At 41.9% G+C, this 14,716-nt stretch overlaps 1 long non-coding RNA gene across 1 annotated transcript; it reads left to right on the top strand.

Moving 5' to 3' along the window:
• The first annotated feature begins 9,046 nt into the window (after positions 1-9,046).
• LOC134415058 (uncharacterized) lies at positions 9,047-13,164 on the top strand. Its single transcript, XR_010026908.1, has 3 exons — positions 9,047-9,357; positions 10,047-10,173; positions 13,098-13,164. It is a non-coding gene; the product is annotated as an uncharacterized LOC134415058 (long non-coding RNA).
• Positions 13,165-14,716: the final 1,552 nt, after the last annotated feature.

Genomic DNA, 14,716 nt, shown 5'->3' with positions numbered 1-14,716 from the left:
GTCAGACTATTCCTCTTTTACATATCACATTTTACATCCCTTTTACATATCTTCTGAAATCCCTCCAGACTTCTCTTCAGAAATCTGAAAAAGATAAGCCCTGCTCTTGTAATATATAGTGATGGGACATCCTCCTCCTAGCCAAGGTTCTCTGCTCTCCAGCTATGGCCCCTGCTAGCAATCTTCATGAGCTTGAGTGAGGAAAGCTTTTCAAAATTTTAGTACTTCTGTCCCTGTTCAGGAAAGCACTGCAGACAGGAACATTTGAACTCACTTGCAAACCCTCCGTACTCTCAGTGAGCTGTTGTAGAAAATGAGTGTCATACCCACAAGGGCAACAAAGCAGAGGAAGAGCAACATAACTGGTAGGACTTCCATGTTTTATGAGGTTTTCAATGGTTGATATTTTTATATCATATGACTTCAAAAATTATATTTGTTCATGTAATTAGAGACTGTACTGTCCCAAAGCAGACAAATTGAGACTCTGTGTGCAACACAAAATTGTTGTTTCCTTGTATTTGCTTACAATACATTCCTAATGCATTCTTTTATAGGTTTATTTTACCCATCTTATTCAATATTCCAACATATTTTAAAAGGTAAAAAAAAAAAAAAAGTTAAGAGAGGAAAATATAAAGCTAAATTTCTAACAACTATGGCAATGACAATCCTACATATCTTGAAGAAGGTTTTTCTGCATGCTCTGGAAGTTACAATCACAAGACAACATCAGCAACAACCATTTCTAGCTTTGCAGAACCTGTTCACTGTCTGAACTGCCATGCCATCAGGAACTTGGACTGTCCCACCAAACACTTCCCACCAGTCAATCTCCAAGTGAATTAAGAAGATAGGCAATTCTTACTGAACCATTTCACAGTCACACAAATATACTAGTTCCCCAAAAATTGGAAGGAGATACCTTGAGGAGAGAGGTCAGGAGCACGAAAGTCATGGAACAGCACAAGGCTCACTTAAACCTCAAATGATGGTGATGGTTCCCATTACTCCTCCAAAAGGAGCAGACAATGACAAATCAGATTTCAGTTCCATTTTGATTTCAGGCTGTCCTCCACGAGACTGCATATTACACCTCCTGTAAGAAAAAGCAAGAGGTTCCCTCAGGCTGTCCCAGGAAGGCCTTGTCCTGAAGCTGCTGCAGGGAAGACAGCTGTAGAAATTGTTTTTCTGTGACAAGAACATGATGTGCAGAGCAGCAAGCTTGGCTCCAGAACCCAGTGAAAAGGCAGGATGCGGGAATTGCCTCCCACTCTGGCCATGAACCCAGAACCACATCCTCTCTCTTGGGAATGACCCACTGTTTTTCCTCTGTTGCTTACTACAGACCATGGGGATGGCTGACATCCCACTGGAGCTTGTAGGGAATTGTTTACCCTGTCATGAATACCATGCCTAGGCAAAATGGGACTTTATAGCAGTCCACAACTAGTGAAATCCCAGCCTCTGTAGCCTGAGTGCAGAGATGCACTCCTGCTCTTCCCATCCTGCTGCAGTGCTCTGCTTCTGGTAGCTCAATCCTGTGCTCTCCAAAACAAAGAAATACTACTGCAACCACTTCCCTGACACTCTTAACAATGGTCTTTTCATATCCCCCATATTAAATCTGATGAGATGGCTTTGCTTAAACCTGTACACTCATATACATATTTTCATGCTGAGATAACGTTTAATAAGCTCAATCCTGCCTAGCTGAACAATTTCTATCCAGCAGGCATTGCTCAGGTAGGTTCACAAACCTTGAAAGGGGTTACCTGGATACCTTTCATTATTATGGCAGCATCCCTAGTCAATAGGGAATCACTGTTGGAATTCTAACAGTGCTATGATCATTCCCATCTTCCCATATCAGCAATCCCACTAAAGCCCAGAGTGAATCTGCCCTAAGGTGTGGACCTGGTGAGCATTCAATACCATCAGCATTCAGTGAGCAGCTTGAGCAAGCTCTGGGGGAGCTCAGTTTCTACAGTGAGCACTGCTCCCCCTAAAACAGGACAAAACTCCATGAAGAACAAGCCTTTTACAGCTGTGATGCAGTTGTGCTCTCAGCTACTCTAGCAAAAGGATGAAGGCCAGAACAGTCATAGTTGACAGTATAAATTAATCCCTCTTAATATTTGCCTTGCAGGTTAATCGCAAATGCCACTAACCTACATATGTTTGAAAACAATCAACTGGTGTCTATTTCAATAGTGGTTGTGTATGCTCTAGAATCAATTTTCCCTATTTGTACTCTCTTCCATGCCTTCATGAGTTTAATCACCTTATTAAAAATGTGCAAGAACTATAAATAAGAGAAAAAGCAAACCTTTCAGCCATGAGGCTGAGTGGAGACATGTATATCAGTGAACACATTTCCTGAGTAATAGCACACTACACAGTTTGTAAAATGCAATTATGCTGTAGCAACTCTTATCAGGAAACATATTTACACTGATTTCTTGTGGCAATAGATCAAAGAACTTATTTTACAGACTTATATCTGTATTTAGTTGTACAGCAGTTTCTTACATAAATAAGCAAATTGTCTTCCTTTTTCTGAATAATTTCCTACTAATGGACAGCAGTTTTCCTGACATAGATGCTTTGCAAAGATTAATTTTTGAAGGCTAAAACTGGTGTTTGAATTTAAAATAACTCATGGTTGGAAAATTGCAGATGTGTGGAACATTGGCTGTCTGTAGAGGAAAAGAGAAGCAGTACACACAATGAGGCCACCATCCTGAGAAGACATGAGCAGGTGGCCTTGTCACAGAAATAGAGATTTTTTTTCTCCCGTCTATTTTCTCCTTTGTCTCAACCTACCCACAAAACTGCCTAGAAAAGTAGAAATAATATTCATCCAGAAGAGGAGGACCAAGGAGCATGTAAGGCAGACAATTCCTGGCTCCTATTCCCTTAGTAACCAGAGGTGTGTGGAATTTACTTCCCAACCATCCAATCAGACTTCCATCGAGACAGGGCCTCCAGTACAGATGAGCAGCTGATGGTGACTCCTTTGTGGGAGATTTTAAATATTTTGCTTCCATTCTGCTTTTAAAAACCATTACTAGCTGTATAAGGGCACCACACATGGGACAGGTCACTTCTGGGCTGCTGGCCTCTGTGCAGCCCTGCTCATTTAGGGGCCCTGACTTGTTTGGCAGCCTCAGCACAGACAGGAATACCGGCAAGAACATTTGCAGGTCTTAGCAGCATGTTCCAGGCAGCATCAGCTGCGGTGTTCTATGATTAGTTGTGCCAAGACCAGCCGGGATGAAAAGTGGAGACAAAGGATTGAAGTTTTTTTGAGGGCTGACTGAGAGGGTCCACAGAGCTGCCCAAAGAACCAGTCCTTTGACCTCCTATTCTCTAGAGCTGCTATGGAAATTTTAACAAAAGACCCTTTTATTTATTTTTTTTTTACAAAATGTGGGCTTGCTAAAAAACAGAGAATCTTATGGAAATATAGATGTTAAAACAAAATTTCTGGCATAAAAACCAGCTTGTGTCACTTTAGGAGACAATATGTGTCAAGGCTGCAGGAGCTGATGTAGGGATTTCAATTTCAGGTTTAGGTGTTTTCCTTACCAGTGTTGTTTGATATAAATGAAAAAGCATCTTCTCCAAGCCCACCCACTGGAGAAGTTTCCACTTTTTATAAATAAAAAATACTTGGCTCAGGAGCAAGCATCTGAGTGCCCCTCATCCTAGAGCAGTGCTCAAACCCACACAGACAACATCTCTTGGAGAAGCACAAGCAACTTCTATGGCCAGACCCATTTAAGGAGAGCCATCACAGAGCAGCTGATGGAGTGGTGTCAGGGGAATCTCTCCTGGTGTGAGAAACCCAGATCAAGCCAAGGAAGGGTTTAAATCTGTTTCTCCAATAACCCCAATGTGAAAAACAAGCACCAGGCTACCACCTGGTCCAGAACAAACTTGCTCTTTTCCCTATTTGGAGAAGACTTTTAGAGTTCAGCTTCATGCCAGAGAAGCATGGAAACATTACCCAGCCAACTCTGCTGCCTAAATTTGTTCTTGAAAATGGCAACTAGTTACAATTAGATTTCCTTAGATGAGTTTGAAACCAGGTGGGCAAAATGATAAATCTTGCATTATCTTGCAATAATTACAGCTAATTCATTATAGGTAACCCCAAAATGCAGGTCATTTATTTGTGATAGCTCCTCTTTTGGGCAAGGAGTTTTCTATGTCTGGGACAGTTTTCATTTAGGTGGAAAAATAAGTTGCTTAACTTGCTTAAATTAATAACATGGAGAAAGAGAGTAATCAGTGCAAGTCCACATTGGGAAGGAACCCTGTGGAACTAAAAGAGTTTTAGATGCCAGGATAACCAAAAGATCACCTGCAAGCTTCACAAACCCCTAAACTCAACTAGTCTGTGAGTATTATGGGGAAAGACATGATACATTTATTACCGAATTGCTTGTGGAGGCTGATCTGTGTCAGCAGACACTGCCATGTGGCTGGCTGCCCTGTCGTTTCCTACAGAGGTGCTCACAAGTCTCTGAATGACACTGAGGGAATTGTTCAGGAGCATCACACATGTCCCATTAATTCCAGGAGGAGATGTGTCACTGCACTGCACTCTTATAGAAATTTTCCATCATTACTTACGTTGTCTAAGTATTTTGCATTTTCAATGATTGATGAGAACAGAAGTAGAATAAAAACTGATTATGGTTAATATCTGATCTTGCAGAATGTTTTAAGATGTCAGTTTTACTTGAAAGAAGGAAAGAAGCTGCCAAAGGCAAGCATGGTTTGGATGAAGAGTAGGTTATGTCTGTACCTACCCATACCCGGTGAAATTCCCTTCTAGCATTGCTCTGGGAGGAAGGTTGGTTTAAGAGGTTGGTTTATTGACTGATTGTTTCCTCTAGCCTGGGAAATTTCAATATTTGCATGATGGACCCAGAAACCTATACCCTGGAGGAACAGGAGTAATTTCCTAGTTCAAGGGTTCTGCAGCCACAGAGAAACACTGAAGAACAGTTCAAATCATTGGACTCAATTTCTCTGAGAATAAGGAAAGGCAAATATGGGCCAGTGGATTTAAGTAAGTGGAAAACAATGAAAACTTGGTTTACAGACTTGGTTTAGACTTGGTTTACAAACATTTGCCAAGTTGTTTTGGTTTAAAAACAAAAAGCAGTCACTTTAGCTCATTATCATGTCTGGCCATGCTCCCTTCATGCAACATCTCACACTAGACTTTACTGTTGTTATTATTAACTTGACTAAAGATATTTTTTGGGAAAAATACTCCCAACTACCAAAACATTTTAAAAAGTATTAGGTACTGCTTTTGATAAAAAAGTGATGTTTAAAGGAACTGTTAATCCATATGTGCTTTGAAATATGTTAATATGATTTAACGAATGTATTTTGAAAGTACCACCATTTATTTTCTCAGTCCACCTATGCTCTGTGGGAATTAATGAAAAAGAAAGGTAGAATGCCAAGATACTGAAATATAAGCCAATGGATGCTGATGGATCTAGTGGTCCCTAAGAGGCCTCTGCTGACCACACTGGCTCCAGTCCTTTTACATTGAGACTGTGGTGAAAAACAGGGTCTTTGATGTGCTGAGCTAAATAATGTCAGGGAAACTGCAGCCTTTTTTGGAGACCAGCACTCAGCATTTGTAGTAACCAGGTCGCTCATTTTACATGTACTGGCTTACTAAGTAAAGTAAATTAAAGGCTGAGGTGGCAACAACGATAAGCAGCAAATTTGTTTGTTCAGTAGGGAGCTGAAACGTGTCGGCTCATGCTTTGATGAAGTTAAATTGAGAGGTTTCAAAGTACACACAGGAAATGCTCCAACAGATTAACTTTGTCCCTGGAGGTTCGTCCCAGTCACTTTTCAGCCTTCTGCACTCTGTTATCTGTTTCAGCAATTCTGTAACTTTAACCTCAGAGAATCGACAGAGAAAAGTGACAGTGTTAAAGGTCAAGGGTTGACTTCTAGCGTGATGGGCATAATGTCTTGGTCTTAAGAGACAGGCTATTGGGCAGTTTTTGGTTCTTAACAAAAAGGAAGGGGGAAAAAAGGAGAGAAAATGGAAAATTTAGTGGTTTTTAAAATCATTTGCTTTAAATGCAGTAAAGGTGGTAAATCATTACTGCAAACCAGTATCCCCACATGCTGTGGAGATCAGTACATTGAAGCCTGGCTGCTGAAAGACCAGAGCCTCAAACTAAATTGTCTGCAGTTGAAGGAAGGAAACAGCTTTCCCCGAAATGCTCCCCATGGACAGGTGTCTATAAATAAACACTTTTCCTAAAAGTGGGTTTTCCTCTGTCTGAAATGGTGCCTGTTCACACTGCAGCCAACCTCTCTATGAGCAGGTTATTTTCACAAAGCTTGTAGGAACTTGATTTTCTTTGAGAGATCAATGGGTTGAAATTTGTCAATAGGTTCAAAAGATTTCGGGGGTGTGGAAGTGACGAAGATACAAGCGCACGCAGCAGGATTGCATAAGCCTCATTTCTGCAGGAATCAGGGAAAAAAGTTGCAGCAATATTAAAAAAAATCTGAGCAGGCATAATTCCTAAAAAAATGCCAGTAGCTAGCCAAGACTTCATTTTTGCTGAGGGCAAAAGGAAAGGGGAGAGCTGTCATTTTCCGCAGTACTTAAGTATTTTAGCCTGTGACATCTTTTTTTGAGAAGTGAGGACATTTCACAGATAAAAACCACTTCTTTCTGAAATAAGGAATGTGGAATCTTCTTATCCTATCGGGGAACAATAAAATCTCCTGAAATTGGTAGATGAGATAGCTTTTTTTTTTTCTGTTGCTAATAATGCTGTTCAGCAACAGATCTGTTCATGGAACTCAGTGCTGCTTGTGCTGGCTCTCCTTCACCATACACAGTGTTTAAAGCTGGCAAGTTATTTCACTGTTAGGGGTATCAGTGCAAACACAACTACACAAACCACAGAGGAACCTACATCTGCATGATGAAATAGTCTCTATGGCTATAAGACTTCTGAGTGTCCAAGCCTGACCCTAAAGGGACCTAACTGGCAAAATCCCACTCTAGTTAATAAACCAGAATTAGCACGGTTAGTACACAGCATCTCAAGGGGAATTCAGAAGATAATGTCTATAAAACCACTTACAAAAAAAGTCAGCTGAGATGGGTTTCTAATATATTTGAAAAAATTCTGGTATATTTGAAAAATAGCATAATACTCTAAGAATATTAAAGGCAGAAATTTTGCAGTATTGAAGAACATAAGAATTTCTTATTTTATTGATGACCTATGGCACCACAGAAGCCAAAAGTTATTTTCTCATCAATACAGGACCAGCTAGAAAATCCTGCTGCTTGGCAGAGCACAACCCTTAACCCAGGGAAGTGACCTATTGACTGAAAAACAACAGTAAATCTAAGTGGTCTGCTAACCCAGTTAATTTGTTCTATTTCCCTGTTGTTGAAGTTAAATGTTAGAAACTTCAAGCATAATCTCAAAATCCAAATTTTAAGGATAATCTCAAAATCCCAAAAATATTTGCTTCTCTGCATTTTCAGTTCAGCTTTGTGTTTAAACAGAATTGTCTTCCTATGTATCTTCTAGACTTTAAATCCTGTCACTTGTAAGGTATTTCCCTTTAAAGAAGAACACTTGAACAAACAAGAAATTTCCCCTCTCTGTGACAACTTGGGACACTGACCATGGGTGCTGCTCATTGCTGTGCCCAGGGTGATGTGCTGTGGCATGAAGAGCTTGGTTAAAATTCAAGAGTTGCTGCACATTTCCCCTCCTCTTTAATATCTTTATTTGCACTCCTCTCTGCACAGCCTTCTGGACAATCCCTTTGTGCTTACGATTTTCCTGACCCCTTCATTATCCTACATTAACTTCTTGTTAAAGACCTTCCTGCTGGGAAACCTAGAAACTTTCTTCCTTCCCCCAGTGAGATCTTAACTTAGAAAGAACAGTTATAGCAATAATCCAATTTAGGGAAGAAAAAATAAGACAGCTGCTCAGCCATGCTATTCAACACTGAAATTTTTTTTCTTTTCAACCTTCTTAAGTTTTTCACTTTTTTTAGGAATGGAAGCAGTGTGGAGCAGAAATTTTGTTCTCATTTTTGTTGAAAATACATAATACTAGTTATTCATGCAAAAGCAGTTCTAAATTTAAGCAAAAATAAACCATAACCTGAAATCCATTTTTATCTTTTAGAGCTAGCAATCACTCCAGACAATTCAGCGCAATTTTGACTGAAGTGCACCAGCTTAGCTTTTTACTTGAGATGGATCAAAAATACTCCCCAAATAAACTTTCCTACAGTATTTCCAGCACAGCCTTCAAAAGAGCCAGAGACAAAAAAGAATCTTGGAAGTCTGCTGCACTGAGGCAGGAGGTCAAAGTGCTCACACAAATTGGTAAAGAAGTCATGTTTTATCAGTGACACTGCAATTACGGACGTTTGATTTCTGTTTGTAGGACAAGGTCCTCTCATTGATGGAGAAGCCACCGGGCATGCAAAGAAAGGGATCTTTGTGTGAGGAGCAGCAGCACATGACAGACATCCTTGTGACCGGCTGGCTGACGCAGCCCAGGCTGCCCAGGCTCAGGCTCTCCCTGCTCTCGCTTGTTCCACCCCCATGGCTGGAGTAAGAAACCAGAAAATAAACCCAAAAAACCCACCCCAAACCAAAAACCAAACCCACAGCCTTTGAAAGAGGTGGCTGTGCTCGCGGTTAAAATAAATAGATTAGGAAAGAACAAACTGCAGCCCCCTGGGCAGTGCTTGGCCTGGCTGTTCTCTGAACAAGCCTGTTTCTAGATTGCAGCAGGTATCTTTCCCAGAGCTGAAGGGTTCTCCAAGGGAGTGATTTCCCTTTTTTTTTTTTTCCCTCAGGCATTTCAATAGGAAAGTTAAAAATAAATGAAACGAATCAATGCCTTTTGGCTGCCGCTGTTTCAGCTGATGCCTCCTGTAGCAAAACACAGGCTTGATATGGTGCCTGAGAGCTCTTCACAAGAGAAAATGGGCTTTTCTACACAAGATTTTACAACTGCAGCTTTCCATCCTTATGACTTTGAGTAATGTTTTGCTTCTGAATGTTTATGCTTTCCAGCTATGAGTGAATACATGAAATAGCTCTTCTGTGCAGTGGGAAGCAACCTAACGAGCCTGAGCTGCACTGAGGGCACTGGAGGAGTTTACAAATGTGTGGAGAGCATGTGCTGAGCAACCCAGGGGAAACCACTCAAGGGAGTCCTCTGACAGAGCTGGGGACAGCACTGTGCCTGGAGCAGAACAGAAAATCAACCTAAGCAAAAAAAGAGGCATCTCAATCTCCAGTTGAATGTAGGTACCTAAATCTCTGGTCTATATTGTAGTCTTGTAGGTCTGAGGGAAAATCTATAGGCAAAAGAAGGCAAGCTGGGCTGATCTGGGTTTTACAGGGCCAGTGTCTTACCTTAATTAGGCAGCACAGGAAGTGGATGAGTAGAGGAATAAATAACATGTTCAGCCAATACAGAGCTGGGGAAGAAAAAGTCTCCCTGGGGTTAAAATTTTATGAAATTCTTGCTTTTATCTGCTGAGAGAGGCACTTATTGGTTGGGGGCAAAACAACATTGGTGGAGACTGAAGGGGCTGATGATGAGTTTTTGGGAACAGGGTTCAACCCCAACAGTCTCTCCCAACAAATTCCATTCAGCTCTTGGAGGGAGTGAAAGTTTAGTTCTACCTCTAAGGCAGAAGCTAAAAGAGAGGCTGAATTGGTCCATTAGGTACAGAGACTGAAGGAAAAGCTGCATGTGCATGAACTGAACAGCCACTAGGGAATGTCAGGGTGAATGTCACATTTAACAGTGATCCTGAAAAAAGCAAATAATTATCTGAAGAAAGCAAATGGCAGCACAATGTTTGAAAGTCCTGTCATACTAAATATTTTCCTGTGGTTTTGCAAGAATGGAGTGGCACAAGCACCATTAAGAAAAGGCTGCCTACCATCAGAGATCACATAAAGATCAATTCAATTCTGCCCTCAGGCATTTCACAGGAAGCCAGAACATGTTTTGGATGGCAAAATGGGATAAGAGGATTTACATACTGGCCACTGCAGTAAAAAGAGACTCAGAAGAAGAGTACAGCCAGTCTGCTGCTCCACTGGTCAAGGTAAGGGTACAAAGTTCTGCATTCCACAAAATCTATCTCACTGGCCAAAATCTAGTCTGAGAGCACTCAAGAGCAGTCTGTGAGTGGACTGTGCAGGGATAACACTCCACCAAGGATGCAGCCCTTAGCAGCCTGCCTGCCAAACAGGAGCAGACGATGAGAGCAGGGCAGGGAACACAGCTCAGCATGCAAGAGATCGAGTACAGGGACTGGGTAGGGAACAACTCTGCCCTGTGGCCTCCAAGCCTGGTGCACCAGTGCCACAGTGACACAATGCCAGCACAGCACGCCTCCACATGGACACCAAAGCTGTGCAGCCTTCCTGGCATGAGAGGATCACAGAATTGGTTCAGAAGAGGGGACATTTGGCTACTGCTCTCTCTAGGAAGACCAGGGCCAGTGGGATCCACTGGAGGAGGCACTTGAGGTTGGTGAGGGGAGGCACCAGGACTAACACCGAAGGGGCTGTAGTCACCATGAACAGCCTCCAGACTGGATGTCCCTCAAAGGGTTTTAGCTTCCCTCTGAGTTCATGTCTGTTGGCCACAGAGGAAAGGAAGTTGTGCCCAGTGGTGCCCTGGCCATGCTGGTCAGACATGGGTGCTGGGACACCCTGCTTGACCATCCTCAGGTGGCCACTGTCTCCTTCTGCTTCAGCACTGCCTGCCCAGATTTCCAATCCCGGGGCTTAGCCAGGCAGTGCCCAGGGCATGGGGCCAGCCTGTCTTCTGTCATCAATACCCAGCTGTGGGGTGTTCCTCCACCTCCTTCCAAAACCCCACAGCGGTCTAGCAGACAGGGAAAGCAGCATGAGGCTGGCTAGCCCCGGGCTCCCTGGCCCTTCAAGAGGAAGGCGGCAGGCACTCTTACACCATCTTTCAATAATTTACTAGACAGGCACTAACAGCTTCCCCCTCTGTTGCAACAAGCAAGTCAAAAACAGTAGAGCAGAAGCATCCATCTCTGACATTCCTGCAGGTTTTCTGTAATGGATCACTTTTGATTAATTAGCGAAACAAGTTTGAAACAGCCTGCAGGATACTTGGTGTGTGCTTGTGTCTCAAACTGGAAGAGGAAACCAAATTTCTCTCTATAAAACATGAGCATAAAAACTCTGCCCTTATTGTTTCCACTGTCACAGGGGTCCTCCTTTCTTTGCTATCCATGTAGAAAGGAAAAAAATATCTAAAGCATCTTTGCTATTGGACTAGAATTAAAAATGAAAAAAAATTTGTTTTGCTCACCTTTTCCTCTCTCACCTGTGAGCACACAGCCATTGCTTTACAAAATGTAGCACAAACACACAGCATGGCATTTCTCCTGCAGGTTTGCTGTCTAGAGTTTCCTCAGTTAAGCCAGGGACTGGTTTCCTACAGCTGGCTACCAGTTCAACACTTGAAGCACAGCTCATCTTTGACAAACTCCCAAGATGCTGAATGTGGTACCAATATCAGCCTGCATGGGCAACACCAGCTCTAGAGTCTCTTGAACAGCAGCACACACTGTGAAGAATATGCTTCAAGATGTTGCTCACTCAGAGAATTTTTGTTAATTTTATTATATATTGCCCAAACTACCATTAAAAAAAAAAAAACTGTTTAAGGACAGCAACTTTCTCCTTTTTTTTTTTTTTTCCTGAGGAATTAGTCTGAGGCCTTGCACGCTTTCCCACGCTCGCAGATTGCGGGTTATAAATGCGTGGGAGTAATGCAGTTTCGATCAGTCAGGTAGGCTGGGTTTCTGTTAGCTGCCTGCATACCTTTGAGCCCTATCAGCACACAGTGATCAGTGGAATTCCTGGCATTTTTGTCATAGCATCAGAGGCAGTACTTTACAGAGTAAATACCAATGACCTGCTGTTCTGTCAGGGCTCTGTACTTACCTTTTATTTTCAAGTCAAAGGTTAGGCCTATTTATGTAAATCCTCAGCCATGGGCCAAGTAATCTGACCTCCTGGTTTTCATTCTCCTAATTGTTTCAGGTATTTTTCTTGAAAAGTTTGGTCAGTTAAAGCTTGGGATCTTTTTTTAAGGCGCCTTTGAAGGGCTCTAGGGGCTTTCATAGCCCACCCAGTTTGCAAAGTGGAAACATCAGTGACCTGATGCCCTGGGCACTTATTTAAAATTCATTACCAGGAAATAAGGTTTTGATATATAGCCCCTCTATGGTGAAGAATATCTTAGGGAACATATGCATGCCATTTTTTACTTTGGATTATGTGATCTCTGAAGCCACATAGAGAGGCAATAATAAATTATATTCCTGTTTGCCCTTCATTTCCAATAAGAACGTTTTCAGCTGTAGATAGTTTTGACTTCCCACATGCTGGCCACTGCTTACAATTCCTTTGTTACTTCACGCTTGGCCGTGCCATTTTATTCATAAAAGGGTGTCCAAAGCAGTATAACAAGAAAAAGACATTTACTGGGTTTTTTTCAAGCCTTTTCTCTGAGATTCAGCCATGCTTATATTCTAAGATTAAAAAGCAAGATGAATATCCTCTGAATAAGAAAGAAATACAGCCAGTTTACTCATATATAGTAGAGTACAACTACTCTAGATTTTGTCCCATCACCCCTGGGCACAGAAGATACATATTTCCATATGACCAAAACCAGCCATAGATAGCTTCATAGTGGGAGTAATTCTCTCACTTCTTCAGGTAAATTAAAACTAGAAACACTTATCAGGTCACTGTTTTCATTTCTGACCATGGGTAAATCGCATAAAATGTATGCTATCACATTTCAGTATTTATTTCTTCCCTAGTCTTCCTCCTGTTAGGTGTCACTTTGAGACATGCAATGGAAAAGAATAATTAATATAATAATAATAATATGTTCTTTAACTAGTGCTGATACCAGAGCTCATGCTACCATCTGAAAGCAGCAGCTCTAAACTGGAATTTGCCTTCTGCATTTTAGATCTGTGGACACCAAAAGCACAATCAGAGAGCTGAAGTTTCAGCATCTGGGGCACTCGTTATGCAGCTTATTCTCCAGGTATATTCCTTTTAATTATTGGAATAGTCACTTGTCTGCTCTTGGTGAAAAAAAACAGGCTAAGTGAAAAGCACCACTTACTTTATTCACTGCTATGTGCTACTGCCTTGAAATACAATGTTCATTTTTTCAGCCTTCAGGTAACTACAGCCTCATTCTGGGGGGAAAAATTCCTGCATTCTATACCCAGCAACAGAGGAACACCAAGGAAACATTAAGGAAATCATTGGAAATTAAAACACATAAGCTGTGTTATGTGTTTTAACATAACATGGATAGAGTTAGCAGAAATTGCTATGGCAAACAGATGAGCAAAAAGGGCACAAAATAATGACAATGGCTGGCAAATGGAAGTAAAGTCAAACTGTCAGAAAAGGTGAAATTTGAGAAGTCCTGAGTCAGGGTCTGGAAAATGTGGAACCCACACTCAAGAGAGAAATTGTACATTGGGACTTTTCCCCACCTCTCCTGATTTCACAGGCTACTTCCCACACTGACCCACAATTGCTGAATATCTCTGCAGCAACTGCAACTGTTACTTACAAAGCAAATTTTGAAAATACTTTTACTTCCTTTGAACTGAAGGAGACATTGTTTGGTAAGGCAATTCCCAGAGGACACCAGTTGAGACCATGCTCTGAAACTCTGACCTCTACCAGTTCTATCAAAGTGCAGATTTCTGTTGATACTTGTGGGCCCTATAAAGAAAATTGCCATCCTGAGGTCTACTTCTTTTCATGCATAGATTCCTTCTAACATTAAATGGATGTGACTTCAGACCCTGCCTATGCCCAGAGGATGAGTGATGATCTTAAGATTCACCAGCATTGGATGAAGCCAAGACATTGGCACCAACCCATTTTTCTTCCCAAGATGTGCCCAAAACAAGTCAGCAATAACTCAATTACATGGCAGGGAGTCTTTGTACCTCTCCATATGCCCCCGTTGTTTTGACCTGAGAAGGAGACATGAGGGTGGTGAGATTTAAGCCTTCCAAGCTGGGAACTCAACAGCATTTCACAGACCCAAATGGGCACATGCTGATGAGTGCAGGAGTCCAGTTAAAGAGTCTACAGGTGGGTAAATGTGGATATAAAATATCCAAGGGGACTGAAGGTCTATGAGTGGATGCAGTGGAGCAGGAGAAAGGAGGAATTGCTGTAAGTTGAAGTTCCCCAAGAGCTCAACCAATCCAAGTCCTGTAATTTCCTTCTCACCCCAGCCACAAATTCCAGCAAGATGTTGTGTGCCAGTACCAGGCCTTGCTATGATCTTACTATGAGCTGGTTCAGGGAGTCAAATCAGGTAAAAAGTAACTCTGCAGAAAAAGCTGAGGCCTGTAAGAAGTTTAGTTCCCTGAACTGGCTCATGACATGACCATGCAAATATCAGTGCTGGCAAGAAGAGAGGGAGCAAGGTGCAAGACCAAAGCTCTGACTTGGACCTGAATCAATTTGGACATGAGCCCTTAAATGAAGAGCTAAACTAGTCTGTGTAACGTCACAAGCGTGAAAAAATTCCCCCAACTGCTGCTCACATTC

This window comes from Melospiza melodia, chromosome 2 (assembly GCF_035770615.1).
Source record: "Melospiza melodia melodia isolate bMelMel2 chromosome 2, bMelMel2.pri, whole genome shotgun sequence".
NCBI lineage: Eukaryota > Metazoa > Chordata > Aves > Passeriformes > Passerellidae > Melospiza > Melospiza melodia.
The sequence above is the reverse complement of the archived record's forward strand: the minus strand, read 5'-3'. Positions and strand labels throughout refer to the sequence as shown.